Below are 23384 nucleotides of genomic sequence, written 5' to 3' on the forward strand. Positions count from 1 at the left end.
CCTTCGTGCAATCCAATGTCGTGAAGTACCTGGCCGTACCAAGCCGGTCCAAGAGCTCGTCGACCCGGGGCATCGGATAGGCATCGAACTTGGAGACCGCATTAACCCGTCTATAATCCACACAGAACCGTATAGTCCCATCTGGCTTGTTGACAAGCACGATGGGGCTACACCAATCACTGCGGGACTCCTCGACCACACCCAGCTCCAGCATGGCTTCCAACTCCCGGCACACAACGTCTCGTTTGTGCACCGGCAACCTATAGGGACGCGTGCGCACCGTTAAACCCGGCTGCGTTTCTATATGGTGGTCGATGAGCGTAGTCCGACCGGGCAGGGGAGAGAACACGTCGGCGAACTTAAGCTGCAAATCTGCAACGTCCGCGGCCTGGCTAGCAGAGAGATGGGTATCAATATCGACCGGAGTGCTACCTTTCGATTTTGGGACTTCCGGACCGAACTCCTCTCTCTCTGGAACTATCGTAGCCAGAGCAACAGTGACCACGTCGTTCCATTTTTTTAGGAGATTGACGTGATACACCTGCAAGCTATCCCCCCGGTCCGAGCGTATAACCTCATAATCCACGTCCCCCATGCGACGTGTGACCACAAACGGCCCTTGCCACTTCGCGAGTAATTTCGTGCTGGAGGTGGGTAACAGTACGAGCACCTTGTCTCCCGGTGTAAACTCTCGTAGGGTAGCCCCCCTGTCATACAGGCGTTTCTGACGCTCCTGGGCTTGCAGCAAATGCTCACGTGAGATAGCCCCTAGGGCGTGGAGCTTTGTGCGCAAGTCGAGGACGTACTGGATCTCATTCTTACTGTCGCTAGACCCTTCCTCCCAATTTTCTTTAAACAGGTCTAGGACACCCCGGGGCTTACGGCCGTAGAGTAATTCAAACGGGGAAAACCCGGTGGAAGCTTGGGGAACTTCCCGCACCGCAAACAACAGGGGATCTAGCCATTTATGCCAATTCCGACTATCCTCGTGGACAAACTTCCGGATCATTGACTTCAAGGTCCGATTGAACCGCTCACAAAGGCCGTCCGTGGCCGGGTGGTAAACACTGGTTCGAATCGCCTTGATGTTCAGCAAGCCATACAGTTCCTTGAGGGTGCGTGACATAAAATTAGTGCCCTGATCGGTGAGAATCTCTTTCGGGATTCCCACGCGGGAGATGACTTGAAACAATGCTTGCGCTACACTCCTGGCAGAGGTATTGCGCAGAGGTATTGCCTCGGGGTATCGGGTGGCGTAATCTATCAAGACCAACACAAATCGATAACCCTGTGTGCTCCGCTCAAATGGCCCGATAATATCCATCGCAATGCGGTCGAAGGGGTTCTCGACCAATGGTAAGGGCCGCAAGGGGGCCCGTGGGATGGCCGGGGGATTTACCAACTGACATTCCCGACAGGATGCGCACCACCTACGCACCTCTGCCCGAATCCCCGGCCAATAAAATCGAGCCATTATACGGTGCAGTGTTTTGTCATACCCTAGATGGCCCGCCATGGGGTTGAAATGAGCCGCCTGGAAGACCATTTCGCGGCGGCTGCGGGGAACCAGCAACTGGGTTACCTCCTCCTGACTATGTGAGTCACGACTTACTCGGTATAACCTGTCGCTGATAATCGCGAAATAGGGGTGGGCGCGCACTGTGTCTGGCCGTATCAAAGTACCATCAATTGCTATCACTTGGTCAAAGGCTGATCTGAGGGTCTCATCACGAGACTGCTCGAGGGGGAAGTCGCCTAGCAGCGGATAGTTCGGCGAGGAAGTCTCGGGGTGAGGCGCCCCCGCCGGCTCCGGCTCCCCGGCAGTGTCGCGAGGCGCCGCCTCGGCACAGAGCACATTACACGCCACACACCTCCCTAGCTGTCGTGCACGCATCCCGGTAGCCCTCTTTACCGCTTGAGGAAACCCCTCCCAATCCACACCTAGAATCAGGGGATGCGTGAGGCGTGGGCTAACCGCCGCCTGTACCCTATGGTTTCTCCCCTCAAAATGAATTTCGATAGCGACCAGCGGATATTCGTGAATGTCCCCATGCACACACCTCACCCGCACCCTCGATGCCTTCAACAGTGCCCCCGGTCGAACCAGGCGCTCCTGGATCATGGACTGCATACAGCCCGAATCCAAGAACGCCTGGTGCGTATCACGTTGTATCCTTACCGGAATACGATACGCCGCTCCTGGTCCGGGGGGAGGGCCCGGTATGTCGCCGATGCGGACGACCTGCCCCACGTCCATCGCCCGACACTCGGCCTGCACGTGGCCCGGCCGTCCGCACCGCCAACACACCCCCCCTGTCGCTCGCGGTTCTCTCTGCGGGGCCGGGGCTGGTTCCGGATCGGCGCGCTCCTGCCATCTCGTTCTCGGGGCGGGCGCCGGCCTCCCTCCTTCTGCTCCCCCGGCTCCTCCTGGGCGTTGTCCCCCCCCCCCTTGCCGCGGGGCCGGGGTTGGTCGTTGTGGCCCTCGCGGTGGGAGGGAGAGATGGTCCTCCGCCAGACCCACGGCGGTCTTTAGGTCCTGGGGGCGGTGGTACTGGACCCAGGCGGCGGTGCGGGCCGGGAGCCCCGCGAGGAACTGCTCCAATACCACCCGGTTCCCGACCTCCACCGCCGAGTTGTTCTCGGGGTCCAGCCACCGCCATGCGCTGTCCCCCAGCCGCTGGGCGAAGGCGAAGGGCCGGCACCCCTCCTCCATGGTCATGGCCCGGAACCGGCGTCGGTGTTCCTCCGGTGTCAGGCCCAGGCGGTCCCGAATCGCCCGGGCCAGGGACGGGTAATCCCGTTGGGCGGCCGCCGGCAAGCTGTGGGCCGCGAGCTGCGCCTCCCCTGACAGGAGGGGCAGCAGATGGTAGGCCCACTCTCGGTCCGGCCACCCCGAGATCCTCGCCGTCCCCTCGAACACCGCGAGGAACGCCTCTGGGTCGTCCAGGTCCCCCATCTTCTGCAGCTGGACCTTAGGGGGACCTGGTGCCGCTCCGGTCCCCGGCGCCGGCCCGCCGGCCCCGCCCGCGAGCCTCGCCGCCGTCAGCTCCGTTAGAGTCGCCTGCTGGGTCTGCTGCAGGGCTGACTGTTGCTCTAACACGAGCGTTATCCTCGCGATTGCCGCTGCTAGCGCGTCCATCTAGTCCTCTGTGTCCCACGTTGGGCGCCAATGTAGCAATGTCCGTTTGTACACAGAGGCAGACGCAGGATGGAGGTAAGGGATTTTCTCCCGTTTATTTTAACAAAGGGGTTTTGCTGGCTCGGCTCGGCTTTCCAGCCTCGTTCAAAGTCTTTTGGTCCTGTGCTCGGCTCGGCTCGGCTCTGCTCTCGCCGTCAGCTTCTCCAGCTTAGCTCCCTTACTGAAATGGCAGAAGCACACCCATCTTAAACATTCGCCGGCGAGACTTAATTCGCAGCAGGTGTGCAACAAAAGTCTCGCCGACACAACCCCGGCCACGGTCCTGTAGCTCCCTCTACAGGCCGAACGCTGCATGTCCCCCCACAGTGAATTCATCAGATCTGTTTGAAACATTGCATTTTATCCATGCACGACGACTGCTTAGATACTCGCAGCACAGTTGCCCCATATAAATTGCCCATGAGCGCGGAGCTTGTCTTTGTCACTGTAGCAACTTTGCTCCATCAGCGGGAGAAGCCGGTTCAACGCCCCTGTAAGCACGTTTCTCTAATTCCTTTGTTTCAGGCAAGCCACTGTGACGTCAGACGCCTTTACGCATACAGCTTTGCGATGCTTAGACAGTAATAACATAATTCATGTTTACATTTCTTTAATTTTCGACGCATTGTCGTTATTCGTGACGCATCAATGACCAATTGATTATATGGCAATGCAATGAAAAAGCGTGTGGAAAACAGTGTTAATGACAGATTCGAGAAGCACATTTCTTCAATGTTGGCCGCATGGCATTCCTGTGCAGGTGACAATGGTAATTTTTCAAAACGACAAGGATATTTAAACACATGATTATTTGTTTGCTGTGCTCTATGGCCTCTGCTACAGACCTCATCGAAATGACACTTAGATATCTGACTGACAGACAGACAGACAGACAGACAGACAGACAGACAGACCTATGGCATGTTTCGCGTGCGTGCGTGTCAGCCTGTCTTATGGTGGATACGCCTGTTCTGGTTCCTGGCAACCCACGGGCCTCCGGCCTGGCGTGGCAGACGGTGCTGTGCCACGCCGGCGGCTGAGGAGTCAATATACTCTGGTTTCTCTTCATCACGCAAAAGCCTTTTACTAAAGACTTCCGTGGAGAGGAACACCTACGAGTTGAAGCTATTTTTGGGGGGCTCTGCATCCAGCCGAGCCCATATCTGTGTTTCAAAGTAAGAGAAGGCGATGGGGAGAGAAGGGATTCGCGGGGAAGTGGTCACAGGTTAACCCAGGGCTCAGACATTTACCTGGCTGGGAGCGGAGGTCGTCAGGGTTCAATTCATGCCTTATCGCTTCTCGGCCTTTTGGCTAAGATCAAGTGTAGTATCTGTTCTTATCAGTTTAATATCTGATATGTCCCCTACCCGGGGGCTATATATTAAATTGATTTTTGCAAAAGGGAGATGGAATAGGGGCTTGATCCATCCACTCCACGCATCGGCCTGGTATTGCAGTACATCCGGGCAACGGTGCACTCCTACCTCATGTGCTAAAACCAGTACTTTTCCTGCCGCTGCGTCCTGTCTCTTGTGGAAATTCCACCACATTTCGGACAAAAAAAGAGAGCGAGGCACGAGGCCCTTTTTAAGGCCAGTTTAAATTTTCCCTCCGTTTTCGTTAAAAAAAAAAAAAAGACAGACAGACAGACAGGCAGACAGACAGACAGACAGACAGACAGACAGACCTATGGCATGTTTCGCGTGCGTGCGTGTCAGCCTGTCTTATGGTGGATACGCCTGTTCTGGTTCCTGGCAACCCGCGGGCCTCCGGCCTGGCGTGGCAGACGGTGCCGTGCCACGCCGGCGGCTGAGGAGTCAATATACTCTGGTTTCTCTTCATCGCGCAAAAGTTTTGACAACAGGCTCATGACTAAAGAACACACGGCTGTCTGCTGATTGACGCTTGACTGTAGATTTTCGCTTTGTGTCAAAAGAACTCCCTAACGCACACTTTTTCAAAGTAGGTGAATTCATCAGATCTGTTTGAAACATTGCATTTTATCCATGCACGACGACTGCTTAGATACTCGCAGCACAGTTGCCCCATATAAATTGCCCATGAGCGCGGAGCTTGTCTTTGTCACTGTAGCAACTTTGCTCCATCAGCGGGAGAAGCCGGTTCAACGCCCCTGTAAGCACGTTTCTCTAATTCCTTTGTTTCAGGCAAGCCACTGTGACGTCAGACGCCTTTACGCATACAGCTTTGCGATGCTTAGACAGTAATAACATAATTCATGTTTACATTTCTTTAATTTTCGACGCATTGTCGTTATTCGTGACGCATCAATGACCAATTGATTATATGGCAATGCAATGAAAAAAGCGTGTGGAAAACAGTGTTAATGACAGATTCGAGAAGCACATTTCTTCAATGTTGGCCGCATGGCATTCCTGTGCAGGTGACAATGGTAATTTTTCAAAACGACAAGGATATTTAAACACATGATTATTTGTTTGCTGTGCTCTATGGCCTCTGCTACAGACCTCATCGAAATGACACTTAGATATCTTAGGGTGTACATATCAAGTCTTCCCAAATGGTCTAGCGGATAGGAATCTGCCTTGTAACGCAGGGCGGCCCGGGTTCGATTCCCGTCATGGCAAATGTTTTTTGTAGAAAAATAAAATGAGTCCCAACGTGTGCAACAGAACAGTTCGAAATCTCGTTACATTTGCATCGTCATGAACATGACTTATATCAGGCTAGCTCATTTTTTCTTTGTTCATTTTAAGTGTAGAAACAATATTTCGTTTGTGACCATTTTTTTCTGCCGTTTTGACAACAGGCTCATGACGAAAGAACACACTGGCTGTCTGCTGATTGACGCTTGACTGTAGATTGTCGCTTTGTGTCAAAAGAACTCCCTAACGCACACTTTTTCAAAGTAGGTGAATTCATCAGATCTGTTTGAAACATTGCATTTTATCCATGCACGACGACTGCTTAGATACTCGCAGCACAGTTGCCCCATATAAATTGCCCATGAGCGCGGAGCTTGTCTTTGTCACTGTAGCAACTTTGCTCCATCAGCGGGAGAAGCCGGTTCAACGCCCCTGTAAGCACGTTTCTCTAATTCCTTTGTTTCAGGCAAGCCACTGTGACGTCAGACGCCTTTACGCATACAGCTTTGCGATGCTTAGACAGTAATAACATAATTCATGTTTACATTTCTTTAATTTTCGACGCATTGTCGTTATTCGTGACGCATCAATGACCAATTGATTATATGGCAATGCAATGAAAAAAGCGTGTGGAAAACAGTGTTAATGACAGATTCGAGAAGCACATTTCTTCAATGTTGGCCGCATGGCATTCCTGTGCAGGTGACAATGGTAATTTTTCAAAACGACAAGGATATTTAAACACATGATTATTTGTTTGCTGTGCTCTATGGCCTCTGCTACAGACCTCATCGAAATGACACTTAGATATCTTAGGGTGTACATATCAAGTCTTCCCAAATGGTCTAGCGGATAGGAATCTGCCTTGTAACGCAGGGCGGCCCGGGTTCGATTCCCGTCATGGCAAATGTTTTTTGTAGAAAAATAAAATGAGTCCCAACGTGTGCAACAGAACAGTTCGAAATCTCGTTACATTTGCATCGTCATGAACATGACTTATATCAGGCTAGCTCATTTTTTCTTTGTTCATTTTAAGTGTAGAAACAATATTTCGTTTGTGACCATTTTTTTCTGCCGTTTTGACAACAGGCTCATGACGAAAGAACACACTGGCTGTCTGCTGATTGACGCTTGACTGTAGATTGTCGCTTTGTGTCAAAAGAACTCCCTAACGCACACTTTTTCAAAGTAGGTGAATTCATCAGATCTGTTTGAAACATTGCATTTTATCCATGCACGACGACTGCTTAGATACTCGCAGCACAGTTGCCCCATATAAATTGCCCATGAGCGCGGAGCTTGTCTTTGTCACTGTAGCAACTTTGCTCCATCAGCGGGAGAAGCCGGTTCAACGCCCCTGTAAGCACGTTTCTCTAATTCCTTTGTTTCAGGCAAGCCACTGTGACGTCAGACGCCTTTACGCATACAGCTTTGCGATGCTTAGACAGTAATAACATAATTCATGTTTACATTTCTTTAATTTTCGACGCATTGTCGTTATTCGTGACGCATCAATGACCAATTGATTATATGGCAATGCAATGAAAAAAGCGTGTGGAAAACAGTGTTAATGACAGATTCGAGAAGCACATTTCTTCAATGTTGGCCGCATGGCATTCCTGTGCAGGTGACAATGGTAATTTTTCAAAACGACAAGGATATTTAAACACATGATTATTTGTTTGCTGTGCTCTATGGCCTCTGCTACAGACCTCATCGAAATGACACTTAGATATCTTAGGGTGTACATATCAAGTCTTCCCAAATGGTCTAGCGGATAGGAATCTGCCTTGTAACGCAGGGCGGCCCGGGTTCGATTCCCGTCATGGCAAATGTTTTTTGTAGAAAAATAAAATGAGTCCCAACGTGTGCAACAGAACAGTTCGAAATCTCGTTACATTTGCATCGTCATGAACATGACTTATATCAGGCTAGCTCATTTTTTCTTTGTTCATTTTAAGTGTAGAAACAATATTTCGTTTGTGACCATTTTTTTCTGCCGTTTTGACAACAGGCTCATGACGAAAGAACACACTGGCTGTCTGCTGATTGACGCTTGACTGTAGATTGTCGCTTTGTGTCAAAAGAACTCCCTAACGCACACTTTTTCAAAGTAGGTGAATTCATCAGATCTGTTTGAAACATTGCATTTTATCCATGCACGACGACTGCTTAGATACTCGCAGCACAGTTGCCCCATATAAATTGCCCATGAGCGCGGAGCTTGTCTTTGTCACTGTAGCAACTTTGCTCCATCAGCGGGAGAAGCCGGTTCAACGCCCCTGTAAGCACGTTTCTCTAATTCCTTTGTTTCAGGCAAGCCACTGTGACGTCAGACGCCTTTACGCATACAGCTTTGCGATGTTTAGACAGTAATAACATTATTCATGTTTACATTTCTTTAATTTTCGACGCATTGTCGTTATTCGTGACGCATCAATGACCAATTGATTATATGGCAATGCAATGAAAAAAGCGTGTGGAAAACAGTGTTAATGACAGATTCGAGAAGCACATTTCTTCAATGTTGGCCGCATGGCATTCCTGTGCAGGTGACAATGGTAATTTTTCAAAACGACAAGGATATTTAAACACATGATTATTTGTTTGCTGTGCTCTATGGCCTCTGCTACAGACCTCATCGAAATGACACTTAGATATCTTAGGGTGTACATATCAAGTCTTCCCAAATGGTCTAGCGGATAGGAATCTGCCTTGTAACGCAGGGCGGCCCGGGTTCGATTCCCGTCATGGCAAATGTTTTTTGTAGAAAAATAAAATGAGTCCCAACGTGTGCAACAGAACAGTTCGAAATCTCGTTACATTTGCATCGTCATGAACATGACTTATATCAGGCTAGCTCATTTTTTCTTTGTTCATTTTAAGTGTAGAAACAATATTTCGTTTGTGACCATTTTTTTCTGCCGTTTTGACAACAGGCTCATGACGAAAGAACACACTGGCTGTCTGCTGATTGACGCTTGACTGTAGATTGTCGCTTTGTGTCAAAAGAACTCCCTAACGCACACTTTTTCAAAGTAGGTGAATTCATCAGATCTGTTTGAAACATTGCATTTTATCCATGCACGACGACTGCTTAGATACTCGCAGCACAGTTGCCCCATATAAATTGCCCATGAGCGCGGAGCTTGTCTTTGTCACTGTAGGAACTTTGCTCCCTCAGCGGGAGAAGCCGGTTCAACGCCCCTGTAAGCACGTTTCTCTAATTCCTTTGTTTCAGGCAAGCCACTGTGACGTCAGACGCCTTTACGCATACAGCTTTGCGATGCTTAGACAGTAATAACATAATTCATGTTTACATTTCTTTAATTTTCGACGCATTGTCGTTATTCGTGACGCATCAATGACCAATTGATTATATGGCAATGCAATGAAAAAGCGTGTGGAAAACAGTGTTAATGACAGATTCGAGAAGCACATTTCTTCAATGTTGGCCGCATGGCATTCCTGTGCAGGTGACAATGGTAATTTTTCAAAACGACAAGGATATTTAAACACATGATTATTTGTTTGCTGTGCTCTATGGCCTCTGCTACAGACCTCATCGAAATGACACTTAGATATCTTAGGGTGTACATATCAAGTCTTCCCAAATGGTCTAGCGGATAGGAATCTGCCTTGTAACGCAGGTTGGCCCTGGTTCGATTCCCGTCATGGCAAATGTTTTTTGTAGAAAAATAAAATGAGTCCCAACGTGTGCAACAGAACAGTTCGAAATCTCGTTACATTTGCATCGTCATGAACATGACTTATATCAGGCTAGCTCATTTTTTCTTTGTTCATTTTAAGTGTAGAAACAATATTTCGTTTGTGACCATTTTTTTCTGCCGTTTTGACAACAGGCTCATGACGAAAGAACACACTGGCTGTCTGCTGATTGACGCTTGACTGTAGATTGTCGCTTTGTGGTAAAAGAACTCCCTAACGCACACTTTTTCAAAGTAGGTGAATTCATCAGATCTGTTTGAAACATTGCATTTTATCCATGCACGACGACTGCTTAGATACTCGCAGCACAGTTGCCCCATATAAATTGCCCATGAGCGCGGAGCTTGTCTTTGTCACTGTAGCAACTTTGCTCCATCAGCGGGAGAAGCCGGTTCAACGCCCCTGTAAGCACGTTTCTCTAATTCCTTTGTTTCAGGCAAGCCACTGTGACGTCAGACGCCTTTACGCATACAGCTTTGCGATGCTTAGACAGTAATAACATAATTCATGTTTACATTTCTTTAATTTTCGACGCATTGTCGTTATTCGTGACGCATCAATGACCAATTGATTATATGGCAATGCAATGAAAAAAGCGTGTGGAAAACAGTGTTAATGACAGATTTGAGAAGCACATTTCTTCAATGTTGGCCGCATGGCATTCCTGTGCAGGTGACAATGGTAATTTTTCAAAACGACAAGGATATTTAAACACATGATTATTTGTTTGCTGTGCTCTATGGCCTCTGCTACAGACCTCATCGAAATGACACTTAGATATCTTAGGGTGTACATATCAAGTCTTCCCAAATGGTCTAGCGGATAGGAATCTGCCTTGTAACGCAGGGCGGCCCGGGTTCGATTCCCGTCATGGCAAATGTTTTTTGTAGAAAAATAAAATGAGTCCCAACGTGTGCAACAGAACAGTTCGAAATCTCGTTACATTTGCATCGTCATGAACATGACTTATATCAGGCTAGCTCATTTTTTCTTTGTTCATTTTAAGTGTAGAAACAATATTTCGTTTGTGACCATTTTTTTCTGCCGTTTTGACAACAGGCTCATGACGAAAGAACACACTGGCTGTCTGCTGATTGACGCTTGACTGTAGATTGTCGCTTTGTGTCAAAAGAACTCCCTAACGCACACTTTTTCAAAGTAGGTGAATTCATCAGATCTGTTTGAAACATTGCATTTTATCCATGCACGACGACTGCTTAGATACTCGCAGCACAGTTGCCCCATATAAATTGCCCATGAGCGCGGAGCTTGTCTTTGTCACTGTAGGAACTTTGCTCCATCAGCGGGAGAAGCCGGTTCAACGCCCCTGTAAGCACGTTTCTCTAATTCCTTTGTTTCAGGCAAGCCACTGTGACGTCAGACGCCTTTACGCGTACAGCTTTGCGATGCTTAGACAGTAATAACATAATTCATGTTTACATTTCTTTAATTTTCGACGCATTGTCGTTATTCGTGACGCATCAATGACCAATTGATTATATGGCAATGCAATGAAAAAGCGTGTGGAAAACAGTGTTAATGACAGATTCGAGAAGCACATTTCTTCAATGTTGGCCGCATGGCATTCCTGTGCAGGTGACAATGGTAATTTTTCAAAACGACAAGGATATTTAAACACATGATTATTTGTTTGCTGTGCTCTATGGCCTCTGCTACAGACCTCATCGAAATGACACTTAGATATCTTAGGGTGTACATATCAAGTCTTCCCAAATGGTCTAGCGGATAGGAATCTGCCTTGTAACGCAGGGCGGCCCGGGTTCGATTCCCGTCATGGCAAATGTTTTTTGTAGAAAAATAAAATGAGTCCCAACGTGTGCAACAGAACAGTTCGAAATCTCGTTACATTTGCATCGTCATGAACATGACTTATATCAGGCTAGCTCATTTTTTCTTTGTTCATTTTAAGTGTAGAAACAATATTTCGTTTGTGACCATTTTTTTCTGCCGTTTTGACAACAGGCTCATGACGAAAGAACACACTGGCTGTCTGCTGATTGACGCTTGACTGTAGATTGTCGCTTTGTGTCAAAAGAACTCCCTAACGCACACTTTTTCAAAGTAGGTGAATTCATCAGATCTGTTTGAAACATTGCATTTTATCCATGCACGACGACTGCTTAGATACTCGCAGCACAGTTGCCCCATATAAATTGCCCATGAGCGCGGAGCTTGTCTTTGTCACTGTAGCAACTTTGCTCCATCAGCGGGAGAAGCCGGTTCAACGCCCCTGTAAGCACGTTTCTCTAATTCCTTTGTTTCAGGCAAGCCACTGTGACGTCAGACGCCTTTACGCATACAGCTTTGCGATGCTTAGACAGTAATAACATAATTCATGTTTACATTTCTTTAATTTTCGACGCATTGTCGTTATTCGTGACGCATCAATGACCAATTGATTATATGGCAATGCAATGAAAAAAGCGTGTGGAAAACAGTGTTAATGACAGATTTGAGAAGCACATTTCTTCAATGTTGGCCGCATGGCATTCCTGTGCAGGTGACAATGGTAATTTTTCAAAACGACAAGGATATTTAAACACATGATTATTTGTTTGCTGTGCTCTATGGCCTCTGCTACAGACCTCATCGAAATGACACTTAGATATCTTAGGGTGTACATATCAAGTCTTCCCAAATGGTCTAGCGGATAGGAATCTGCCTTGTAACGCAGGGCGGCCCGGGTTCGATTCCCGTCATGGCAAATGTTTTTTGTAGAAAAATAAAATGAGTCCCAACGTGTGCAACAGAACAGTTTGAAATCTCGTTACATTTGCATCGTCATGAACATGACTTATATCAGGCTAGCTCATTTTTTCTTTGTTCATTTTAAGTGTAGAAACAATATTTCGTTTGTGACCATTTTTTTCTGCCGTTTTGACAACAGGCTCATGACGAAAGAACACACTGGCTGTCTGCTGATTGACGCTTGACTGTAGATTGTCGCTTTGTGTCAAAAGAACTCCCTAACGCACACTTTTTCAAAGTAGGTGAATTCATCAGATCTGTTTGAAACATTGCATTTTATCCATGCACGACGACTGCTTAGATACTCGCAGCACAGTTGCCCCATATAAATTGCCCATGAGCGCGGAGCTTGTCTTTGTCACTGTAGCAACTTTGCTCCATCAGCGGGAGAAGCCGGTTCAACGCCCCTGTAAGCACGTTTCTCTAATTCCTTTGGTTCAGGCAAGCCACTGTGACGTCAGACGCCTTTACGCATACAGCTTTGCGATGCTTAGACAGTAATAACATAATTCATGTTTACATTTCTTTAATTTTCGACGCATTGTCGTTATTCGTGACGCATCAATGACCAATTGATTATATGGCAATGCAATGAAAAAAGCGTGTGGAAAACAGTGTTAATGACAGATTCGAGAAGCACATTTCTTCAATGTTGGTCGCATGGCATTCCTGTGCAGGTGACAATGGTAATTTTTCAAAACGACAAGGATATTTAAACACATGATTATTTGTTTGCTGTGCTCTATGGCCTCTGCTACAGACCTCATCGAAATGACACTTAGATATCTTAGGGTGTACATATCAAGTCTTCCCAAATGGTCTAGCGGATAGGAATCTGCCTTGTAACGCAGGGCGGCCCGGGTTCGATTCCCGTCATGGCAAATTTTTTTGTAGAAAAATAAAATGAGTCCCAACGTGTGCAACAGAACAGTTCGAAATCTCGTTACATTTGCATCGTCATGAACATGACTTATATCAGGCTAGCTCATTTTTTCTTTGTTCATTTTAAGTGTAGAAACAATATTTCGTTTGTGACCATTTTTTTCTGCCGTTTTGACAACAGGCTCATGACGAAAGAACACACTGGCTGTCTGCTGATTGACGCTTGACTGTAGATTGTCGCTTTGTGTCAAAAGAACTCCCTAACGCACACTTTTTCAAAGTAGGTGAATTCATCAGATCTGTTTGAAACATTGCATTTTATCCATGCACGACGACTGCTTAGATACTCGCAGCACAGTTGCCCCATATAAATTGCCCATGAGCGCGGAGCTTGTCTTTGTCACTGTAGCAACTTTGCTCCATCAGCGGGAGAAGCCGGTTCAACGCCCCTGTAAGCACGTTTCTCTAATTCCTTTGTTTCAGGCAAGCCACTGTGACGTCAGACGCCTTTACGCATACAGCTTTGCGATGCTTAGACAGTAATAACATAATTCATGTTTACATTTCTTTAATTTTCGACGCATTGTCGTTATTCGTGACGCATCAATGACCAATTGATTATATGGCAATGCAATGAAAAAGCGTGTGGAAAACAGTGTTAATGACAGATTCGAGAAGCACATTTCTTCAATGTTGGCCGCATGGCATTCCTGTGCAGGTGACAATGGTAATTTTTCAAAACGACAAGGATATTTAAACACATGATTATTTGTTTGCTGTGCTCTATGGCCTCTGCTACAGACCTCATCGAAATGACACTTAGATATCTTAGGGTGTACATATCAAGTCTTCCCAAATGGTCTAGCGGATAGGAATCTGCCTTGTAACGCAGGGCGGCCCGGGTTCGATTCCCGTCATGGCAAATGTTTTTTGTAGAAAAATAAAATGAGTCCCAACGTGTGCAACAGAACAGTTCGAAATCTCGTTACATTTGCATCGTCATGAACATGACTTATATCAGGCTAGCTCATTTTTTCTTTGTTCATTTTAAGTGTAGAAACAATATTTCGTTTGTGACCATTTTTTTCTGCCGTTTTGACAACAGGCTCATGACGAAAGAACACACTGGCTGTCTGCTGATTGACGCTTGACTGTAGATTGTCGCTTTGTGTCAAAAGAACTCCCTAACGCACACTTTTTCAAAGTAGGTGAATTCATCAGATCTGTTTGAAACATTGCATTTTATCCATGCACGACGACTGCTTAGATACTCGCAGCACAGTTGCCCCATATAAATTGCCCATGAGCGCGGAGCTTGTCTTTGTCACTGTAGCAACTTTGCTCCATCAGCGGGAGAAGCCGGTTCAACGCCCCTGTAAGCACGTTTCTCTAATTCCTTTGTTTCAGGCAAGCCACTGTGACGTCAGACGCCTTTACGCATACAGCTTTGCGATGCTTAGACAGTAATAACATAATTCATGTTTACATTTCTTTAATTTTCGACGCATTGTCGTTATTCGTGACGCATCAATGACCAATTGATTATATGGCAATGCAATGAAAAAAGCGTGTGGAAAACAGTGTTAATGACAGATTCGAGAAGCACATTTCTTCAATGTTGGCCGCATGGCATTCCTGTGCAGGTGACAATGGTAATTTTTCAAAACGACAAGGATATTTAAACACATGATTATTTGTTTGCTGTGCTCTATGGCCTCTGCTACAGACCTCATCGAAATGACACTTAGATATCTTAGGGTGTACATATCAAGTCTTCCCAAATGGTCTAGCGGATAGGAATCTGCCTTGTAACGCAGGGCGGCCCGGGTTCGATTCCCGTCATGGCAAATGTTTTTTGTAGAAAAATAAAATGAGTCCCAACGTGTGCAACAGAACAGTTCGAAATCTCGTTACATTTGCATCGTCATGAACATGACTTATATCAGGCTAGCTCATTTTTTCTTTGTTCATTTTAAGTGTAGAAACAATATTTCGTTTGTGACCATTTTTTTCTGCCGTTTTGACAACAGGCTCATGACGAAAGAACACACTGGCTGTCTGCTGATTGACGCTTGACTGTAGATTGTCGCTTTGTGTCAAAAGAACTCCCTAACGCACACTTTTTCAAAGTAGGTGAATTCATCAGATCTGTTTGAAACATTGCATTTTATCCATGCACGACGACTGCTTAGATACTCGCAGCACAGTTGCCCCATATAAATTGCCCATGAGCGCGGAGCTTGTCTTTGTCACTGTAGCAACTTTGCTCCATCAGCGGGAGAAGCCGGTTCAACGCCCCTGTAAGCACGTTTCTCTAATTCCTTTGTTTCAGGCAAGCCACTGTGACGTCAGACGCCTTTACGCATACAGCTTTGCGATGCTTAGACAGTAATAACATAATTCATGTTTACATTTCTTTAATTTTCGACGCATTGTCGTTATTCGTGACGCATCAATGACCAATTGATTATATGGCAATGCAATGAAAAAAGCGTGTGGAAAACAGTGTTAATGACAGATTTGAGAAGCACATTTCTTCAATGTTGGCCGCATGGCATTCCTGTGCAGGTGACAATGGTAATTTTTCAAAACGACAAGGATATTTAAACACATGATTATTTGTTTGCTGTGCTCTATGGCCTCTGCTACAGACCTCATCGAAATGACACTTAGATATCTTAGGGTGTACATATCAAGTCTTCCCAAATGGTCTAGCGGATAGGAATCTGCCTTGTAACGCAGGGCGGCCCGGGTTCGATTCCCGTCATGCAAATGTTTTTTGTAGAAAAATAAAATGAGTCCCAACGTGTGCAACAGAACAGTTCGAAATCTCGTTACATTTGCATCGTCATGAACATGACTTATATCAGGCTAGCTCATTTTTTCTTTGTTCATTTTAAGTGTAGAAACAATATTTCGTTTGTGACCATTTTTTTCTGCCGTTTTGACAACAGGCTCATGACGAAAGAACACACTGGCTGTCTGCTGATTGACGCTTGACTGTAGATTGTCGCTTTGTGTCAAAAGAACTCCCTAACGCACACTTTTTCAAAGTAGGTGAATTCATCAGATCTGTTTGAAACATTGCATTTTATCCATGCACGACGACTGCTTAGATACTCGCAGCACAGTTGCCCCATATAAATTGCCCATGAGCGCGGAGCTTGTCTTTGTCACTGTAGCAACTTTGCTCCATCAGCGGGAGAAGCCGGTTCAACGCCCCTGTAAGCACGTTTCTCTAATTCCTTTGTTTCAGGCAAGCCACTGTGACGTCAGACGCCTTTACGCATACAGCTTTGCGATGCTTAGACAGTAATAACATAATTCATGTTTACATTTCTTTAATTTTCGACGCATTGTCGTTATTCGTGACGCATCAATGACCAATTGATTATATGGCAATGCAATGAAAAAGCGTGTGGAAAACAGTGTTAATGACAGATTCGAGAAGCACATTTCTTCAATGTTGGCCGCATGGCATTCCTGTGCAGGTGACAATGGTAATTTTTCAAAACGACAAGGATATTTAAACACATGATTATTTGTTTGCTGTGCTCTATGGCCTCTGCTACAGACCTCATCGAAATGACACTTAGATATCTTAGGGTGTACATATCAAGTCTTCCCAAATGGTCTAGCGGATAGGAATCTGCCTTGTAACGCAGGGCGGCCCGGGTTCGATTCCCGTCATGGCAAATGTTTTTTGTAGAAAAATAAAATGAGTCCCAACGTGTGCAACAGAACAGTTCGAAATCTCGTTACATTTGCATCGTCATGAACATGACTTATATCAGGCTAGCTCATTTTTTCTTTGTTCATTTTAAGTGTAGAAACAATATTTCGTTTGTGACCATTTTTTTCTGCCGTTTTGACAACAGGCTCATGACGAAAGAACACACTGGCTGTCTGCTGATTGACGCTTGACTGTAGATTGTCGCTTTGTGTCAAAAGAACTCCCTAACGCACACTTTTTCAAAGTAGGTGAATTCATCAGATCTGTTTGAAACATTGCATTTTATCCATGCACGACGACTGCTTAGATACTCGCAGCACAGTTGCCCCATATAAATTGCCCATGAGCGCGGAGCTTGTCTTTGTCACTGTAGCAACTTTGCTCCATCAGCGGGAGAAGCCGGTTCAACGCCCCTGTAAGCACGTTTCTCTAATTCCTTTGTTTCAGGCAAGCCACTGTGACGTCAGACGCCTTTACGCATACAGCTTTGCGATGCTTAGACAGTAATAACATAATTCATGTTTACATTTCTTTAATTTTCGACGCATTGTCGTTATTCGTGACGCATCAATGACCAATTGATTATATGGCAATGCAATGAAAAAAGCGTGTGGAAAACAGTGTTAATGACAGATTTGAGAAGCACATTTCTTCAATGTTGGCCGCATGGCATTCCTGTGCAGGTGACAATGGTAATTTTTCAAAACGACAAGGATATTTAAACACATGATTATTTGTTTGCTGTGCTCTATGGCCTCTGCTACAGACCTCATCGAAATGACACTTAGATATCTTAGGGTGTACATATCAAGTCTTCCCAAATGGTCTAGCGGATAGGAATCTGCCTTGTAACGCAGGGCGGCCCGGGTTCGATTCCCGTCATGGCAAATGTTTTTTGTAGAAAAATAAAATGAGTCCCAACGTGTGCAACAGAACAGTTCGAAATCTCGTTACATTTGCATCGTCATGAACATGACTTATATCAGGCTAGCTCATTTTTTCTTTGTTCATTTTAAGTGTAGAAACAATATTTCGTTTGTGACCATTTTTTTCTGCCGTTTTGACAACAGGCTCATGACGAAAGAACACACTGGCTGTCTGCTGATTGACGCTTGACTGTAGATTGTCGCTTTGTGTCAAAAGAACTCCCTAACGCACACTTTTTCAAAGTAGGTGAATTCATCAGATCTGTTTGAAACATTGCATTTTATCCATGCACGACGACTGCTTAGATACTCGCAGCACAGTTGCCCCATATAAATTGCCCATGAGCGCGGAGCTTGTCTTTGTCACTGTAGCAACTTTGCTCCATCAGCGGGAGAAGCCGGTTCAACGCCCCTGTAAGCACGTTTCTCTAATTCCTTTGTTTCAGGCAAGCCACTGTGACGTCAGACGCCTTTACGCATACAGCTTTGCGATGCTTAGACAGTAATAACATAATTCATGTTTACATTTCTTTAATTTTCGACGCATTGTCGTTATTCGTGACGCATCAATGACCAATTGATTATATGGCAATGCAATGAAAAAAGCGTGTGGAAAACAGTGTTAATGACAGATTTGAGAAGCACATTTCTTCAATGTTGGCCGCATGGCATTCCTGTGCAGGTGACAATGGTAATTTTTCAAAACGACAAGGATATTTAAACACATGATTATTTGTTTGCTGTGCTCTATGGCCTCTGCTACAGACCTCATCGAAATGACACTTAGATATCTTAGGGTGTACATATCAAGTCTTCCCAAATGGTCTAGCGGATAGGAATCTGCCTTGTAACGCAGGGCGGCCCGGGTTCGATTCCCGTCATGGCAAATGTTTTTTGTAGAAAAATAAAATGAGTCCCAACGTGTGCAACAGAACAGTTCGAAATCTCGTTACATTTGCATCGTCATGAACATGACTTATATCAGGCTAGCTCATTTTTTCTTTGTTCATTTTAAGTGTAGAAACAATATTTCGTTTGTGACCATTTTTTTCTGCCGTTTTGACAACAGGCTCATGACGAAAGAACACACTGGCTGTCTGCTGATTGACGCTTGACTGTAGATTGTCGCTTTGTGTCAAAAGAACTCCCTAACGCACACTTTTTCAAAGTAGGTGAATTCATCAGATCTGTTTGAAACATTGCATTTTATCCATGCACGACGACTGCTTAGATACTCGCAGCACAGTTGCCCCATATAAATTGCCCATGAGCGCGGAGCTTGTCTTTGTCACTGTAGCAACTTTGCTCCATCAGCGGGAGAAGCCGGTTCAACGCCCCTGTAAGCACGTTTCTCTAATTCCTTTGTTTCAGGCAAGCCACTGTGACGTCAGACGCCTTTACGCATACAGCTTTGCGATGCTTAGACAGTAATAACATAATTCATGTTTACATTTCTTTAATTTTCGACGCATTGTCGTTATTCGTGACGCATCAATGACCAATTGATTATATGGCAATGCAATGAAAAAGCGTGTGGAAAACAGTGTTAATGACAGATTCGAGAAGCACATTTCTTCAATGTTGGCCGCATGGCATTCCTGTGCAGGTGACAATGGTAATTTTTCAAAACGACAAGGATATTTAAACACATGATTATTTGTTTGCTGTGCTCTATGGCCTCTGCTACAGACCTCATCGAAATGACACTTAGATATCTTAGGGTGTACATATCAAGTCTTCCCAAATGGTCTAGCGGATAGGAATCTGCCTTGTAACGCAGGGCGGCCCGGGTTCGATTCCCGTCATGGCAAATGTTTTTTGTAGAAAAATAAAATGAGTCCCAACGTGTGCAACAGAACAGTTCGAAATCTCGTTACATTTGCATCGTCATGAACATGACTTATATCAGGCTAGCTCATTTTTTCTTTGTTCATTTTAAGTGTAGAAACAATATTTCGTTTGTGACCATTTTTTTCTGCCGTTTTGACAACAGGCTCATGACGAAAGAACACACTGGCTGTCTGCTGATTGACGCTTGACTGTAGATTGTCGCTTTGTGTCAAAAGAACTCCCTAACGCACACTTTTTCAAAGTAGGTGAATTCATCAGATCTGTTTGAAACATTGCATTTTATCCATGCACGACGACTGCTTAGATACTCGCAGCACAGTTGCCCCATATAAATTGCCCATGAGCGCGGAGCTTGTCTTTGTCACTGTAGCAACTTTGCTCCATCAGCGGGAGAAGCCGGTTCAACGCCCCTGTAAGCACGTTTCTCTAATTCCTTTGTTTCAGGCAAGCCACTGTGACGTCAGACGCCTTTACGCATACAGCTTTGCGATGCTTAGACAGTAATAACATAATTCATGTTTACATTTCTTTAATTTTCGACGCATTGTCGTTATTCGTGACGCATCAATGACCAATTGATTATATGGCAATGCAATGAAAAAAGCGTGTGGAAAACAGTGTTAATGACAGATTTGAGAAGCACATTTCTTCAATGTTGGCCGCATGGCATTCCTGTGCAGGTGACAATGGTAATTTTTCAAAACGACAAGGATATTTAAACACATGATTATTTGTTTGCTGTGCTCTATGGCCTCTGCTACAGACCTCATCGAAATGACACTTAGATATCTTAGGGTGTACATATCAAGTCTTCCCAAATGGTCTAGCGGATAGGAATCTGCCTTGTAACGCAGGGCGGCCCGGGTTCGATTCCCGTCATGGCAAATGTTTTTTGTAGAAAAATAAAATGAGTCCCAACGTGTGCAACAGAACAGTTCGAAATCTCGTTACATTTGCATCGTCATGAACATGACTTATATCAGGCTAGCTCATTTTTTCTTTGTTCATTTTAAGTGTAGAAACAATATTTCGTTTGTGACCATTTTTTTCTGCCGTTTTGACAACAGGCTCATGACGAAAGAACACACTGGCTGTCTGCTGATTGACGCTTGACTGTAGATTGTCGCTTTGTGTCAAAAGAACTCCCTAACGCACACTTTTTCAAAGTAGGTGAATTCATCAGATCTGTTTGAAACATTGCATTTTATCCATGCACGACGACTGCTTAGATACTCGCAGCACAGTTGCCCCATATAAATTGCCCATGAGCGCGGAGCTTGTCTTTGTCACTGTAGCAACTTTGCTCCATCAGCGGGAGAAGCCGGTTCAACGCCCCTGTAAGCACGTTTCTCTAATTCCTTTGTTTCAGGCAAGCCACTGTGACGTCAGACGCCTTTACGCATACAGCTTTGCGATGCTTAGACAGTAATAACATAATTCATGTTTACATTTCTTTAATTTTCGACGCATTGTCGTTATTCGTGACGCATCAATGACCAATTGATTATATGGCAATGCAATGAAAAAAGCGTGTGGAAAACAGTGTTAATGACAGATTTGAGAAGCACATTTCTTCAATGTTGGCCGCATGGCATTCCTGTGCAGGTGACAATGGTAATTTTTCAAAACGACAAGGATATTTAAACACATGATTATTTGTTTGCTGTGCTCTATGGCCTCTGCTACAGACCTCATCGAAATGACACTTAGATATCTTAGGGTGTACATATCAAGTCTTCCCAAATGGTCTAGCGGATAGGAATCTGCCTTGTAACGCAGGGCGGCCCGGGTTCGATTCCCGTCATGGCAAATGTTTTTTGTAGAAAAATAAAATGAGTCCCAACGTGTGCAACAGAACAGTTCGAAATCTCGTTACATTTGCATCGTCATGAACATGACTTATATCAGGCTAGCTCATTTTTTCTTTGTTCATTTTAAGTGTAGAAACAATATTTCGTTTGTGACCATTTTTTTCTGCCGTTTTGACAACAGGCTCATGACGAAAGAACACACTGGCTGTCTGCTGATTGACGCTTGACTGTAGATTGTCGCTTTGTGTCAAAAGAACTCCCTAACGCACACTTTTTCAAAGTAGGTGAATTCATCAGATCTGTTTGAAACATTGCATTTTATCCATGCACGACGACTGCTTAGATACTCGCAGCACAGTTGCCCCATATAAATTGCCCATGAGCGCGGAGCTTGTCTTTGTCACTGTAGCAACTTTGCTCCATCAGCGGGAGAAGCCGGTTCAACGCCCCTGTAAGCACGTTTCTCTAATTCCTTTGTTTCAGGCAAGCCACTGTGACGTCAGACGCCTTTACGCATACAGCTTTGCGATGCTTAGACAGTAATAACATAATTCATGTTTACATTTCTTTAATTTTCGACGCATTGTCGTTATTCGTGACGCATCAATGACCAATTGATTATATGGCAATGCAATGAAAAAAGCGTGTGGAAAACAGTGTTAATGACAGATTTGAGAAGCACATTTCTTCAATGTTGGCCGCATGGCATTCCTGTGCAGGTGACAATGGTAATTTTTCAAAACGACAAGGATATTTAAACACATGATTATTTGTTTGCTGTGCTCTATGGCCTCTGCTACAGACCTCATCGAAATGACACTTAGATATCTTAGGGTGTACATATCAAGTCTTCCCAAATGGTCTAGCGGATAGGAATCTGCCTTGTAACGCAGGGCGGCCCGGGTTCGATTCCCGTCATGGCAAATGTTTTTTGTAGAAAAATAAAATGAGTCCCAACGTGTGCAACAGAACAGTTCGAAATCTCGTTACATTTGCATCGTCATGAACATGACTTATATCAGGCTAGCTCATTTTTTCTTTGTTCATTTTAAGTGTAGAAACAATATTTCGTTTGTGACCATTTTTTTCTGCCGTTTTGACAACAGGCTCATGACGAAAGAACACACTGGCTGTCTGCTGATTGACGCTTGACTGTAGATTGTCGCTTTGTGTCAAAAGAACTCCCTAACGCACACTTTTTCAAAGTAGGTGAATTCATCAGATCTGTTTGAAACATTGCATTTTATCCATGCACGACGACTGCTTAGATACTCGCAGCACAGTTGCCCCATATAAATTGCCCATGAGCGCGGAGCTTGTCTTTGTCACTGTAGCAACTTTGCTCCATCAGCGGGAGAAGCCGGTTCAACGCCCCTGTAAGCACGTTTCTCTAATTCCTTTGTTTCAGGCAAGCCACTGTGACGTCAGACGCCTTTACGCATACAGCTTTGCGATGCTTAGACAGTAATAACATAATTCATGTTTACATTTCTTTAATTTTCGACGCATTGTCGTTATTCGTGACGCATCAATGACCAATTGATTATATGGCAATGCAATGAAAAAAGCGTGTGGAAAACAGTGTTAATGACAGATTTGAGAAGCACATTTCTTCAATGTTGGCCGCATGGCATTCCTGTGCAGGTGACAATGGTAATTTTTCAAAACGACAAGGATATTTAAACACATGATTATTTGTTTGCTGTGCTCTATGGCCTCTGCTACAGACCTCATCGAAATGACACTTAGATATCTTAGTGTGTACATATCAAGTCTTCCCAAATGGTCTAGCGGATAGGAATCTGCCTTGTAACGCAGGGCGGCCCGGGTTCGATTCCCGTCATGGCAAATGTTTTTTGTAGAAAAATAAAATGAGTCCCA

This window comes from Argentina silus (genome assembly GCF_951799395.1).
Source record: "Argentina silus genome assembly, chromosome: Y".
In the NCBI taxonomy this organism is placed as follows: Eukaryota; Metazoa; Chordata; class Actinopteri; order Argentiniformes; family Argentinidae; genus Argentina; species Argentina silus.